The sequence below is a fragment of the Leucoraja erinacea genome, chromosome 1, assembly GCF_028641065.1.
Source record: "Leucoraja erinacea ecotype New England chromosome 1, Leri_hhj_1, whole genome shotgun sequence".
Lineage (NCBI taxonomy): Eukaryota > Metazoa > Chordata > Chondrichthyes > Rajiformes > Rajidae > Leucoraja > Leucoraja erinaceus.
The window spans coordinates 17018054-17033093 of record NC_073377.1 but is presented as its reverse complement, the minus strand read 5'-3'; the positions used below and the strand labels follow the sequence as shown (position 1 = coordinate 17033093).

The window sequence follows — 15040 nt, the reverse complement described above, 5'->3', positions numbered from 1 at the left end:
TATGTTTCTTTGAATCATCAACAAAATGTACCGCTATTCTTGATGAAGGCTGCTTTGCAGTATCCTTCAAACCAGTGACCTCAGTAGACAAGGCAGGAGTTGCATTATAAGACCGTTACCTACGGGTTTGTCCTTTGGGTCACCACTGTTCTGACTTTGAATTACATTGGCATTACATCATTGCCACTGAATCTAAATCATGGAATTCCTTATCCAGCAGCATTGAGAGAGTACCTTCAGAAAGGGATACCGAAGTTAAAGAAGGTTTATATTATCACGTACTGAGGTATGGTGAAAAGCTTTGTTTTTCATGCTATCCAATCAGATCAGATGATATATACAAATAAAGTCAAGTCAAAGTTAAGTTTGATGGACAGAGCAACAGATAGAGCAAAGGGGAAGATACAGAGTGCTGACAATAGTTTCCAATTTTGTCGGGCATCAGTTCCATAGACAGAGTACAATGTCTGCAAAGGGGAAGAAATGAATTGGACAATACCCTAAGCTTATGGTTCAGAAGCCTTTGCGCTTTCAAGCTTCTGTACCTTCTGCTGGAAGGGAGCAAGGAAATAAAGAAATGACCGGGATGAGACAAGTCTTTGATTATGTTAGCTGCTTTTCCGAGGCAGCGTGAAATGTAGATTGTGCCAATGGTGGGAAGTATGGTCTGTGCGATGGACGTCTACTGCTCTGTGCAATATCTTGCGGTCGTGGGCAAAGCTGCTCTCAGACCAAGCTAGACGATAGATGGTACACAAAAATGCTGGAGAAACTCAGCGGGTGCAGCAGCATCTATGGAGCGAAGGAAATAGGCAACGTTTCGGTCCGAAACCCTTCTTCAGACGATAGATGACAGTATGTTTTTTTTTTCTATGGTACATCTGTAGAAGTTTGTAAGTAACACTGGAGACATGCTGAATTTCCTCAGCCTCCAAAGGAAGCAGAGGCATTGATGTACCTTCCCAGTGGTCGCATCAATGTGGTTGGTCCACGGCGGATCAGTGGTAATATAAAAGGCTCAACCATTTCTACTTCAGCAACATTGATGCTGATTCACTCCACCATGCTTCCTGAAGTCGATAACTAGCTTCTTTGTCTTGCTCATATTGGCAGAGGGTTTTTTGTCCAGGCACTATGTTTTTCCACGTTCTCTATCCCATTCTTGTGCTCCCCTTCATCATTGTCCATTGTGTCATTTGCAAACTTGTGGATGGATTTGGCCAAATTTTGCAATACAGTTGTGAGCGTATAGGAAATATTTTGTATGGGTACAGCGAACATATCCATGCGGGGCACCCATGTTGATAATTATTGTGGCGGAGATGCTGTTACCCATTCAGAAGTGGCGGCGCTGCCTAAGCAACTGCGGCTCGCCTGCACTCCATTTGTCTTTTATCTTTTTGTCTTTTTTAAATCTTGTTAGGGGTATGTTTTTGGTTTATTTTTAGGTGTGTATATGTGGGGGTGTAGGGGAAACTTTTAAAATCTCTTCCTTGAATGGGGGCGCGACCTTTTTCTTGTCGTGTCTCCGTTTCGCTGGGATCTAACATCGTGGAGCTGGCAGCCTCCAACTGGAATTGATCCTGATGGCTCCAGTCGCAGAGCCTGTGAACTTACCATCATGGAGCTGGCTGACTTCAGAGGCTGTGGTGGCGCTGTGGCTGCGACCCGACTTCGGAGCTTCGGAGGCTTCGGCCGCAGGCCCTGCGGACGTTAACATCGGGAGCTTGCAGGTCCCTGGTAGGAGACCGATTTTCGGGAGCTCCCGCAACGGCAAGTTCCTGAATTATGGGGTTTGAACCGACCCGTCGCAGGGCCTTTCATCGCCCGGCGTAGATTAATTGGCCGTGGGACTTACCATCGCCTGCCGGGGGCTTTAACATCAAGAGCCTCGATCACCTCGATGCAGCAGTTTGACTGCCTGAACGCAGGAGAAGAACAGGGAAGAGATAAGACTTTTGCCTTCCATCGCAGTAAGGAGGTGTTTGGAGATTCACTGTGATGGATGTTTGTGTGAAACTGTGTTATTTGTGTGGTTGGTTCTTCTTTTTTTTTTTCTTGCTGTTATGACAGCAGGGAATGAAATTTTGTTCAAACTTTTGTTTGTTTGAACGACAATAAAAGGCATTCTATTCTATTCTATTCTCACTGATTGTGGTCTGTGGGTCAGAAAGCCCAGGATCCAGTGGCAGAGGGGGGTGGGATGCTGTTTCCCAAGTACAGGAGTTTGGAGATGAGTTTGAATTGAATTATGATGTTGAATGTGAAGCTATAGTCGATAAATAGGAGTCTAACATAGGAGTCTATTTGTCTAGGCGCTCCAGAGATGAGTTGGGAGCTTGGGAGATGGTGTCTGCTATGGATCTGCTTTGTGACATTTAGCAAACTGTAGTGGATCAAGGCTGGCTTGGAGATTGGAGTTAATGTGCGTCATCACCAGTCTCTCGAAGCACTTCATGGTGGTGGATGTCAGAGCAACTGGATGGCAGTCATTAAGGCACGCTATCTTACTTTTCACTGGCACCACGGATACACTCTTAGGAAGGCTGGTCTTATGTCTGCCACAGTAACAGTAGACATTAGTGCACGCCAGACTGACAGGGTGAGTGATGTTCTTCCACCGACCTACTGTGTAAAGCAGGTGTCAGGGAAGGCTCCATTGTTGCCAGCGATTCTGCCCGCCTTTGCTCTGCAGCTCATTTTGCAGCTCTCGAAATGATGGTTCGTGGATGGTGAATTGCTGGAATTCTCTCCCTTATATATATATATATATATGTGGGGGCTAGATCAGTGGTGGTAAGTAAAGAAGAAAGCCACATTTTTGAAATGATGGGGAATTGAGGGCTATGGAGAACTGGCACAGAAGAAAAGAGGCCTGGGACAGATCAGCCGTGATCACATTGAAAGATGGAGCAGGCTTGTGGGACTAATTGGCAAACATGCTCCTATTTTCTTATGTGCATATGTTGTTCTTGTCACTGTTTTCTCAAGAGTAATTAGGGGTAGGCATTAAATGCTGCCTGCATTTCATAAATCAATTTTATAAAATGTACAAACGTCAATAGTTCTGTCTCACTGAGTATCTACCGGATGGCTTGAGCATTGCAAAGTGCAGCAGCACTGCAAGCGTTAATGAAGCCAACCCTGAACAGCCCACCTCCTAACCTGGGCGTGTTACAAGTACAGTGCATGGCTTTAGCTGTGCGAAAATGTGTAGGAGAGAGTGAAAAAACATTCCAGCTTAATAAGAGAGACTGTTAATAGAGAGTAGGGGGTGGGAGTGGTCGTGAGTTAATATCTGGTGTCATGTGGTTAGATCACATTCCTAATTCTGTCTTCTCATGCAAAAGGCTGCAAAAGCACTAAAGGGGATGCCAGAAGAATGAGAGGTGTGGCAATCCAGTTCAAACTGCATGGCAGCAGAGGGGCGTATTCTTGGCAGCATTTGTCACTGTTGAGTACCACTGGTACTGCCTTTAAAAGCTGCTGCTGCAGCAGCTCTTTGCAACACTGTAATTCTGGACAATGTATTAGGATTGCATTTAGTTAGGTATTTAGTATTTATTTTCAGGTATTTTTCCGAGGGTACTGTGGATAGGACATATTCACTGGGCAGAAGGAACAAGAAGAGGGAGGGTGTTCCACCAGATTATAAACTACATCACGCCCTTCCTTAATTGCCACGGGCTAAAGCCAGTTCTGCAATCCTTGGACATATTTCAATTCTTCCCACTGTAATGTATGCAGGCAGATTTTCACTTTTAACTTCACATTTTAAAATCCAGCCATTTTGACTTTCTCTCTCATGAACAGCGGTTGACCACACATACCAATTTAAAGATTGCCATTCAAACTATATTTCTGGATTAAAAAAAAAAAATTCTATATGCATATTCAAAAAATTGGCCTTTATCCTTTTTCCTTGCCACCGCCCTGTGGTTTCTTTCCTTAAGTACTGGGACCAACCCTTTCCCTTATCCTCTTGTCACTGGCACTGTGCCTTTCCTGCCGAGAGGACAGGTGAGAAGAACTGCAGGCTGCTGTATAGCATGCAAAGCTGTGGGTCTCACTTGCTCCCACTCATCTTGTCATTGTGTGTGCGCGTCTCTGCCTTTTGGGCCAGTGATTCCTGCAAAAAGGAGCTTGCGTGTGTCTGAAGGCACCAACTCTACTGTAAGTCTTTCTAATATTTGTTCTCAGTACACAGTAACTTTATTTTAAGCACCATTGTATATAGATCTTTCAGCAGAACAAAGTTTACGTCTTTAATATGTCTAAGCAAGGATAATTGAATCTTGGTAAACCTGACAAAAGTTACGATTTTTAATTATTCCATGTGGGTCTTTTCAATAAAATTAGTTGAAGTGATTAAAACATATATATATATATGTTGTTCCCAGATGAGGCTAGTGTACTGAGGATGGAAATGAAACAATTTAATTCATGCTGCAATGTGAAATATTAGACAGGAATCACTGTGAGAGGGATGCAATTTGAAATCTGGAGCTTATTATTTTCCATTCAGAAGAGAGTGTGATTGTTCCCTTTCCGTACTAACAAAAGCAGTATCTCACTGTAGAAAGCACCATGCTTTTGAATAACTAATAAAACACTGTAAATACTTTGAGTCATATTTGGAGTACAGTCTTGATGTAGCACACATTTAACACTTTAAGGTTACTGCCTGTTGCATGTTGCTTGCCAACTGAAAGATCCTAAGAAAACTTGTTATTTAGTGCTATGTGTAGTAAGCTGGTTAAAGTCTTCTTTAACAGCTAAGTTTGAGATGATCCATTCAGCCTCCTCTGTCACATCCTTCCCTTCTCCTAATCCATCACGATTCTCCCCGTCCCTGCCCTGTTCCTGAATACATACCATTTGCAGTGTTCTCTTCTTTTTCCCTGTTCAAACTCAGCCTGTCAACGGCCCACCTACTGTTCCCTTGACTCTATTCCAACTAAACTGCCGATTGCATAACTTTGCTTTTTGCAGGTGCTGCATCCCACCCTTTCAAACCATCAGGCTATTAGTCAAAATACACACCCTCCTTGTCTTCTCTGCCCTTATGAACTTTCATTCCTTTTGCAACTTTTCTTTCAAGTCTCTGAACTCATTGTTACCTCATAAGTCCGTGGCCACTCCTGCAGTTTAATGTCAAAACCATTAAGGTCAGAATCTTTGCCAAAGGACTGAAAACACCTTATTTGAGGTCATAAATGGCATTTACCATGACTAGCATCGGAGTAGAATGATGTAATGACCTGTGGAGTGGTACAGCCACAGACTGGTCCAATGATGCTCAATCCTCATCTTAACTGTTCTCAGAAGAGGATGACTCAGTATAAGAATTTTTGACAGGTTACACTGGGTGCGGATAAATTGCTTTAATACAGGGTTAATGCACTTGGAGGATGTATACCTTTAAAGAAGATACAATTAAGCTTTGGAAATGCCTCGCCAGCCATTATGCTGAGCAGTTCCCCCGATGTTTTCTGATCACAGTTTCATGTTTCAGAATTTACTGCCTGTTCAAAGGGACGTGTAAGTTTTAATTTTCTAAAATCCCCCAAATTTAAGGGAAATTTAATTAGATCAAAAATGCCACATATAACTGCGTAACTCAAAAAGTGAATGAATGAGACAGAATTAATGTGAATCAAAAAGTGAATGAATGAGACAGAATGTAGGAAAGAAGACCTCAGGTAGCTTAGCCTCTGTCACAGGGAAAATGTTAGAGAAGTTATCATTAAATATGTATAACAGGACATTAAGAGAATTTGGGCAAAGTCAACATGGGGTTTTGGTAAAGGAAAGTCTTACGACTAATTTATTAGAGATTTTTGAAAAAAAATAACAAATGTTATTCATAAAGGGGAACTGATGAATTCACTATACTTAGATTTGTACGACATCAAAGGTTATTCCAGAAAGTAAAAACTCATTGCGGAGGAAGTAACACATTGGCATGGATAGATGATTAGCTGACTAACAGGAAATTGAAAGTTGGCAAAAATGGGTCTTATTCCCAGTGGCAAGATGTAACTAATGGTGTGCCTCAGGAGTTGGTGCTGGGCCCCTGCACTTCATAATTTACAGAAATGACTTGGGAAGTATGGTTGCTGCTGGCACATAGAAGGATAGGAAAGTAATTGTGAAGATATGAGGAGACTACAACAGGTACGAGCATCGAGATACAGTTGACTGTGTTGGGCCATCCACATAATTTACACACCCAATACCTGATTCTTGAAACAGACCTTATTCAAAGCTCTGTAATGGGAAGAGATTACCAGGTTGACTGGGGGAAATGGTTCAAAGATGTGTTTAAAGCCTCCTTGAAGAATGCAACACTGGTGATTCTAATTCCATAACCGTTTAAAGAGGAGAAGGAACATTCAAGATGCTACTGTGAATCTTGAATCCTTGATTGGTAGCAAACAGAAGCCCTGCATGAGTGGACGAAGGAACATACCAGCTCAAAAGACTATACCCTTGCCTGCCCGAGAAGGGTCCCAACTCGAAGTGTTCTGTATCCATTTCCATTCATAGCTAGAAACATAGAAACATAGAAAATAGGTGCAGGAGTAGGTCATTCGGCCCTTCGAGTTTGCACCGCCATTCAATATGATCATGGCTGATCATCCAACTCAGTATCCCGTACCTGCCTTCTTTCCATACCCCCTGAAACATTTAGCCACAAGGGCCACATCTAACTCCCTCTTAAATATAGCCAATGAACTGGCCTCAACTGCCTTCTGTGGCAGAGAATTCCAGGGATTCACCACTCTCTGTGTGAAAAATGTTTTTCTCATCTCGGTCCCAAAAGATTTACCCCTAATCCTTAAACCCCTTGTTCTGGACTTCCCCAACATCGGGAACAATCTTCCTGCATCTAGCCTGTCCAACCCCTTAAGAATGTTGTAAGTTTCTATAAGATCCCCCCTCAATCTTCTAAATTCTAGCGAGTACAAGCTGAGTCTATCCAGTCTTTCTTCATTTGAAAGTCCTGCCATCCCAGGAATCACTCTGGTGAACCTTCTCTGTACTCCCTCTATGACAAGAATGTCTTTCCTCAGATTAGGAGACCAAAACTGTACGCAATACTCCAGGTGTGGTCTCACCAAGACCCTGTACAACTGCAGTAGAACCTCCCTGCTCCTATACTCAAATCCTTTCCTAATCAGCCACAATCAGATGCACAATCAGATGCTGCTTGAACTGCTGAGTTCCTCCAGTGGTTTGTTTTTTGCTCAAAATTCCAGCATCTGCAGTCTCTCGTGTACCTGTCTGCAATGTCAGGAACCTCCTGCCCTATCTGTGAAGAACCTGTGGTTCCCACATTGGCCTCATCAGTCACTTCTGAATCCCCAAAACAGGAATGGGAGTAACTCGTTCCTATATCTCAAGAGAAGAAGGCAGGTAGTTAGGTGAGCGAGCATAGTTCTGATTAATGGTGTATAATATGGCAAAATGTGAAGGTGTCCATTTGACAAAGCATATTATTTAAATGGTGAGAGATTGTAGAACTCTGATACTCTGGATACCCTCATGCATGATCGCAAACAAAATGTATTAACCACCTATCACTGAGTGACAAAGGGGGTCCGCTTTTACAGACATTTATATGTCTATTTTTCTGTAAATTGGAAAATAGGTTTAGGTTTAGTTTTATTATTGTCATGGTAAATTAGGTACAGTAAAATGCTTTGTTTTGCATGCTATTTAATTAGGTCAGATAATACTTTACATAAATACAAATCAGGTCATACTGAAGTATTATAGGTCGAGCAAAGGGGAAGATACAAAGTGCAGAATATAGTTCTCAGCATTGTAGTCAAGTCAAGTCAAATTTATTCGTCACATACACATACGAGATGTGCAGTGAAATGAAAAGTGGCAATGCTCGGGGATTGTGCAAAAAATCAAACAAACTACAAACAGAATGGAACAGAATCACATATTCACATATTACATATTTGTGGGAGGAAAAAAGGGAAAAAACCCAGCAATTTTAAAAAGACACCACACAACAGTAGAATGGTACAGTAAAGTTAGTCCCTGGTGAGATAGGAGTTTACAGTTCTAATGGCCTCTGGGAAGAAACTCCTTCTCATCCTCTCCGTTTTCACAGCATGGCAACGGAGGCGTTTGCCTGACTGTAGCAGCTGGAACAGTCCGTTGCTGGGGTGGAAGGGGTCTCCCATGATCTTGTTGGCTCTGGAGTTGCACCTTCTGATGTATAGTTCCTGCAGGGGGGTGAGTGTAGTTCCCATAGTGCATTCGGCCGAACGCACTACTCTCTGCAGAGCCTTCTTGTCCTGGGCAGAGCAATTCCCAAACCAGATTGCAATATTTCCGGACAAGATGCTTTCGACAGCCGCTAAGTAGAAGCACTGGAGGATCCTGAGACACACTCTGAATTTCCTCAATTGCCTGAGGTGGTAAAGGCGCTGCCTTGCATTACTCACGAGTGTTGCGGCACGTGATGTCCATGTCATTTCCTCAGAGATGTGGACTCCCAGGTATTTAAAACAGTTCACCCTATCCGCAGTATCCCCATTTATCCTCAATGGAGTGTACTTCCTCGGATGATGTGCCCTCCTAAAGTCCACGATCAGCTCCTTAGTTTTTTTGATGTTCAAGAGGAGGCTGTTGCCCTGACACCAGAGTGCCAGATCAGCCACCTCCTCCCGGTAGGCCTTCTCATCGTTGTCTGAGATCAGGCCCACCACCACAGTGTCATCAGCAAACTTAATTATAGAGTTGGAGCTGATCAGTTCCATAGACAATGTCTAATGTTTGCAACGAGGTAGAAGTAAATTGGACAGTACTCTAGTTTATGGAAGAACCATTCAACGCCTGATAACAGGAGAGAAGACACCGTTCCCGAGTCTGGTGATATGCACTTTCAAGCTTCCTCTAGCTCGACGGGAGCAGGGAGGAGAAGGAGTGACTGGGATGGAACATGTCTGATTAGCAGCCCAACACTATGCTCTCCATGGTGGAAGGAGGAGCCGTCTTGGGGAGCGGCTGCTAACCAGCAGCCATCCGTTTAATTCATTTTTTAAAAAAGTTTTTAGTAAGTCTTGTTCTTCGTTTATTGGAGAAATTGACTTTTTAATGTGGGGGGGAAGGATGTAATTATACTTCTAGGTCCCTACCTGGTCGGTGAGGCAGCTTTTTTCTCCGGGCTGCCCGTCGACCCATCCTCGTGACCTACCAGTGGGTGTGGAGCGCCGTTTCCTGGCGGGGACCGCCCAGCACCTCGGCTTCGTTGGCAGCACAGCGCTGGAGCGCTATCGCGGAGCGGAGCGGGCGATGCCTTGCCTGGGTCGCCGCGCTGGATCGACGCGCTGGAGCTCCGGTGAGCTGTGACCGCCGAGATCAACACCTCCGGGCTGCGGGTCTGCGGAGCGGAGCGGGTGGCGCCGACTTACTCAGCAGGAGCCTGAGAGCTCCAACCCGGCGCGGCCCTGTCGTCTTCGGAAGCCGACAATCCCCTGCTAGGAAGCGGCCGTTCCAGGTGGCCCAGCCGCTGTGAGGACTCTCCCGACGCCGGGGCAACACCACCCGGCCAGAACGGCCAGGAACATCGGGCCTCCATAGAGTCAATAGCGGTGGCCTCAATAGGCCTGACTTTGGGTGAACTGGGATGGGGACTGGACTTTGTGCCTTCCCCCACAGTGGTATCCACTGTGGGGGGATGATTTTTCTGTGTGTAGTTAACATGTTAGTCTGTGTCCAAGATGGCTGGCGGAAGGGAGAGTGGACGCTGGCGCGCTTTAGCTGCCGCTGCTCTCTCTTCACATTGTGTTTTTTGATTTTGTGTTTTTGGAGCGATTTCTATCTTTAATTTGTGTATTGATGATGTCCTTATTATTTATTTTTCTCCGACTATGTGGTTTTTCTTTCTCTTCTGTTAATTTTTGTAAGGTGTCCGTGAGACTTTGAAAGGCGCCCAAAAATAAAATTTATTATTATTATTATTATTATTATTATTATTATTATTATTATTATTATTATTATCTACCGATGTTTTGTAAGAATCAATGGAGACATGCTGAATTTTCTCAATCTCCTCAGGATGTTGAGTCTTTCTTGGATGTTGCTTTAATTGGTAATATTAAAGCCAAGGAGCTTGAACTCTCAACCATGTACTCCACCAGGCTGCCTGATGTCAATTACCAGCTCCTTCTTCCTGTTGACATTGCGGGAGAGATTGCTCTCTTGGCACCAACAAATATCAGCCCTCTCTACCCCTCCTACTCATCACTTTATATCTTCCCTCTGCATTCTTAGGTGTGATCCAGGGTCCTGATTTGAAATGTCAAGTCAAGTCAAGTCACATTTATTTATATAGCACATTTAAAAAACAACTCTCGTTGGCCAAAGTGCTTTACATTTGTTATAAGAATAGCACAACAAAATAAACTACATACATATATACATGTAGCCCTCGCTCAGAGCACGTCAGGAAAGGCTTGGGAGTATAGGCAAGTCTTTAGTCTTGACTTAAAAGAGTCGATGGAGGGGGCAGTTCTGATGGGAAAGGGGATGCTGTTCCACAGTCTAGGGGCTGCAACCGCAAAGGCCCGGTCGCCCCTGAGCTTATGCCTAGACCGTGGGATATTCAGCAACCCCAAGTCGGCCGATCTGAGGGGCCTGGAGGTGGAGTGGTGGGTGAGAAGACTTTTTATGTAGGTGGGGGCAAGCCCATTGAGGGCTTTGTAGACATGGAGTCTACCTTCCGTTTGCCTCAAAAGATGCTGCTTGACCCACTATGTTCCTCCAGCAGTTTGTTTTTTTCTTCTGCGAGGCAACTTAATTGAAATTCAAAACAGTTTTGCAAAAGGCAAATGTTATTGCAGAGGATCCATCCACCAGTACTCTCTGCTTCAGATCAAAGAAACGTGTTTTCTCTTATTGTAAGTTCTTTGTTAATAAGGGAAAAAAAGTTTGTTTTAAGCATCTCTAGACCCGCTAGTTACTCCAGCACTTAGTGTCTTTTTTTGATACCAGAATCTGCAGTTCCTTGCATGAACATCTCAGTTATAAGCTGCAGAGAAGATGGAGAAGGGATGAATAGGTAGAGAATGGATCACTGATTGGGTTGTGTCCTTTTTTGTTTTCTCTCAGATTCCTTCATATGAATCAAATGGGTTGAGATGGGAATGAGTTGCAGGCAACATCATCTGGTTGAATGATGTTAGAAAGAAAAAGAGAGAAACACACAAAGGAACTTAAAAGCTGTGAAATACAGAGCTGTAAAAAAAATCTAGCATTTCAGGTCATGTTAGGGGGGGACAGAACAGATGAGATAATGTTACAAGATAATTCAGTAAATTGGAGGAGCAGCACCTCATATTTCGCTTGGGTAGTTTGCACACCAGCAGTATGAACATTGACCACTAATTTCAGGTAGTCCCTGCATTCTCCTCCCCTTCTTAGCTCTCCCTCCACCCGCTGTCTCCGCCTCTACCTTTCTTCTTTCCGCCCCCCCATCCCCATCCCCATCCTCACATCAGTCTGAAGGGTCTCGACCCGAAACGTTACCTATTTCCTTCGCTCCATAGATGCTGCCTCACCCACTGAGTTTCTCCAGCATTTTTGTCTACCTTCGATTTTCCAGCATCTGCAGTTCTTTCAAAACGGGCTGAAAAGATGAAGTACGAGGGGAAGCTGGCCAGGAATATAAAGAAGGACAGTAAAAGTTGCTTTAGATATGTTAAGGGAAAAATAATAGCAAAGTCAAATGTGGGTCCCTTGAAGGCAGATACGGGTGAAATTATTATGGGGAACAAGGAAATGGCAGAAGAGTTGAACAAGTACTTCGGTTCTGTCTTCACTAAGGAAGACACAAACAATCTCCCAGAAGTACTGGAGGACAGAGGATTTAAGGAGGTCGAGGAACTGAAATAAATTTTCATTAGGTGAGAAATAGTATTGGGTAGGCTAATGGGACTGAAGGATGATAAATCCCCTGGGCCTGATGGTCTGTATCCCAGGGTCTATAAATAGTGGACTCATTGGTGATCATTTTCCAATGTTCAATAGATTCAGAATCAGTTCCTGTGGATTGGAGGATAGCTAATGTTAACCCACTTTTCAAGAAAGAAGCAAGAGAGAAAACGGGGAATTACAGACCAGTTAGCCTGACTTCTGTGGTGGGAAAGATGCTGGAGTCAATTATTAAAGAGGTAATAATGGGGCATTGGGATAGCAGTAAAAGGATTAGTCCAAGTCAACATGGATTTATGAAAGGAAAATCATGCTTGACTAATCTTCTGGAATTTTTTGAGGATGTGACAAGTAAAATGGATGAAGGGGAGCCGGTGGGTGTAATGTATCTTTGAAGAAATGAAACATCCATGCAGATGCTGGTTTGTACTGAAGATGGACATAAAATGCTGGAGTAACTCAGTGAGTCAGGCAGCATCTCTGGAGAAAAGGAATAGGTGACACTTCAGGTTGGAACCCTTCTTCAGACTGCTGATTCATGCTGATTCTTAGTAATCCCATCTCTTTGGTTCAGCTTTATTATTGCCATGTGTTCCGAGGTACAGTGAAAAGCTTTGCTTTGAATGCTATTCAATCAGATTAGATAAGACTATACATAAATACAATTAAGTCAAACTGAAGTACAATAAATAGAGCATAACATTGAGAAAGACCATTCAGAGGGGAATTGAGAATTTTAGGTCCATGTGGGGATTTCAATGGGAACGAAATCCCCGCATAATCCCCACAAACGACTTCACAATTACACACCACCTTGTTATTCTGCAGATTTGGCCCGGTCTGATACAAACAGACTTCCAGCATCTGCAGTTTTTCCAGCATCTGCAGGGGTGGCCTATCTGCTTCTGTTTCCTTGTGTTCTCATAACTATCACCAAGACTCGTTCACCCATCATATGACACATTATCTCATGGGAGGTATAGATCAGGTAGATGCACAGAGTCTCTTGCCCAGAGTAGGTGAATCGAGGACTAGAGCACATAGGTTTAAGGTGAGGGGGAAAAGATTTAATAGGAATCTGAGGGGTAACTTTTTCCACACAAAGGGTGGAGGGTGTATGGAACAAGCTGCTAGAGGAGGTAGTTGAGGCTGGGACTATCCCAATGTTTAAGAAACAGTTAGATAGGTACATGGATAGAGCAGGTATGGAGGGATATGGACAAAAACACAGGCAGGTGGGATTAGTGTAGCAGGGACATGTTGGCCAGTGTGGGTAAGATGTTTCCTATACGGTATCGCTATATGACTCTATCTGTGCTCTGGGTTTACTAATGCCAAAGTCATTAAACTTTTATCCTTCTGTTCAGATTTCTTGTGGTTCTTTGTAACCTGCTCCAGATCACAGCTCTTGGAGAATTCTGCAGTATTGTGAATTCCTCTCATCCAAACATGAGCAGCTGTGTTTTCAGTCTTCGAGCTTCCTTCTTTGGATTTATAATCAGTTTATTTCCTGAAATACACTCCTGTGAAGGCATTGGAAATTTTCTTATACTAAAGGCACAATGGTACATACATTTTGCCATGCTTTTATAGCTACCAAGCTTACAATAGTGAAACATCTCCAATTTCTGTCTGGAGATTAATTATCCACGATATTGATGAAGAAACAAAAAATGATCTGCTGTTCTCCCATTTGATATATAATTTTATCTCTCTGCACACAATAGAATAGAATGCCTTTATTGTCATTCAAACAAACAGAGGTATGAACAAAATTTTGTTCCCTGCAGTCATAACAGCAAAATAAACATAACACACAATTAACACAGTTTCACACAAACATCCATCACAGTGAATCCCCAAACACCTCCTCACTGTGATGGAAGGCAGAAATCTTATCTCTTCCCTGTTCTTTGTTCTTCTCCCCCTTCGAGGCGATCGAGGTTCTTGATGTTAAAGCCCCCGGCTGGCGATGGTAAGTCCCGCGGCCGATTAAGCCGCACTGGGCGATGTAAGGCTCTGCTCCGGGTCGGTTCAAACCCCGCAATTCGAGGTGGGCGAAATTGCCGTTACGGGAGCTCCCGAAAATCAGTCTCCCACAAGGGACCTGCGAGCTCCCGATTTTACCGTTCACAGGGCCTGAGGCCGAAGCCTCCGAAGCTCCGCAGTCGGGTCGCAGCCGCCGCGCCACCACAGCCTCCGAGTCAGCCAGCTCCACCATGGTAATGGAGTCCGCAGGCTCTGCGACTGGAGCCCTCAGGTCGAATACGGTTGGAGGCCACCACACCAGCTCCATGATGTTAGGCCCCAGCGAAAGACAGCGAGTCTGGACTCCTCCCTCCTCCATCTTGCAGAGACTGAGCCACGCCCACACTTCTGGGTTTTATAGTCCCTCGCCTCCACCAGAAGGGGCTTGGCTTTCATGGCCTGATTGACAGGAGAGCGAATCTCAACATTTTTTAAACACTAATAACTCTTTTACTTTTCATCGATGGGAAAAATCCTTGGCACCTGATGAGAGGAGGGGAACTCTGAGTAAGATGGCCAAAAATCACAGCCATACGTCGTAGCGTTTTTTCTATATAAAGCGCAAACAGGAAGTGGTCAAGATTAGGCTTTTAATTATATAGAAGGCAAGGCAACTTTAATTAGGCAAGGCAACTTTAATTAGGCAAGGCATCTTTAATTGGGCAAGGCAACATTAATTGGGCAAGGCAACATTAATTGGGCAAGGCAACATTAATTGGGCAAGGCAACATTAATTGGGCAAGGCACCATTAATTGGGCAACACAACTTTTGCATTTCCAAATCAAAGGCAACACAGCTTTTGCATTTCCAAACCAAAGGCAACACAGCTTTAGCATTTCCAAACCAAAGGCAACAAAACTTTAGCATTTCCAAACCAAAGGCAATACAGCTCAAACCACATTAACGGCACTGACAAGTCAGTAAAACCACTCAGTTTAGTAGACATGTGTTCAGCATTATTCACAGCTCAGACTGAGAGATGTGATCCTCTCGCTCCCCATCTTGCAGAGACTGACTGAGGCACTCAACACTTCCGGATTTTATAGTCCGTCC

At 43.9% G+C, this 15040-nt stretch overlaps 1 protein-coding gene across 7 annotated transcripts in view; it reads left to right on the top strand.

Annotated features, from left to right (window-relative positions):
• LOC129710892 (zinc finger and BTB domain-containing protein 7C) overlaps positions 1-15040 on the top strand; it is a 166382-nt gene that overhangs the window by 54469 nt on the left and 96873 nt on the right. For 5 of the 7 annotated variants that reach the window (XR_008725784.1, XR_008725770.1, XR_008725759.1 and 2 more), the window contains exon 1: positions 2763-4173. The exons of 1 other annotated variant lie outside the window; for it this stretch is intronic. The gene's annotated coding sequence lies outside the window, so the exon portion shown is untranslated. Of the gene's footprint in view, positions 1-2762; positions 4174-15040 lie in introns of those variants that run through there. One more of the 7 variants, XR_008725778.1, reaches the window with a different exon arrangement.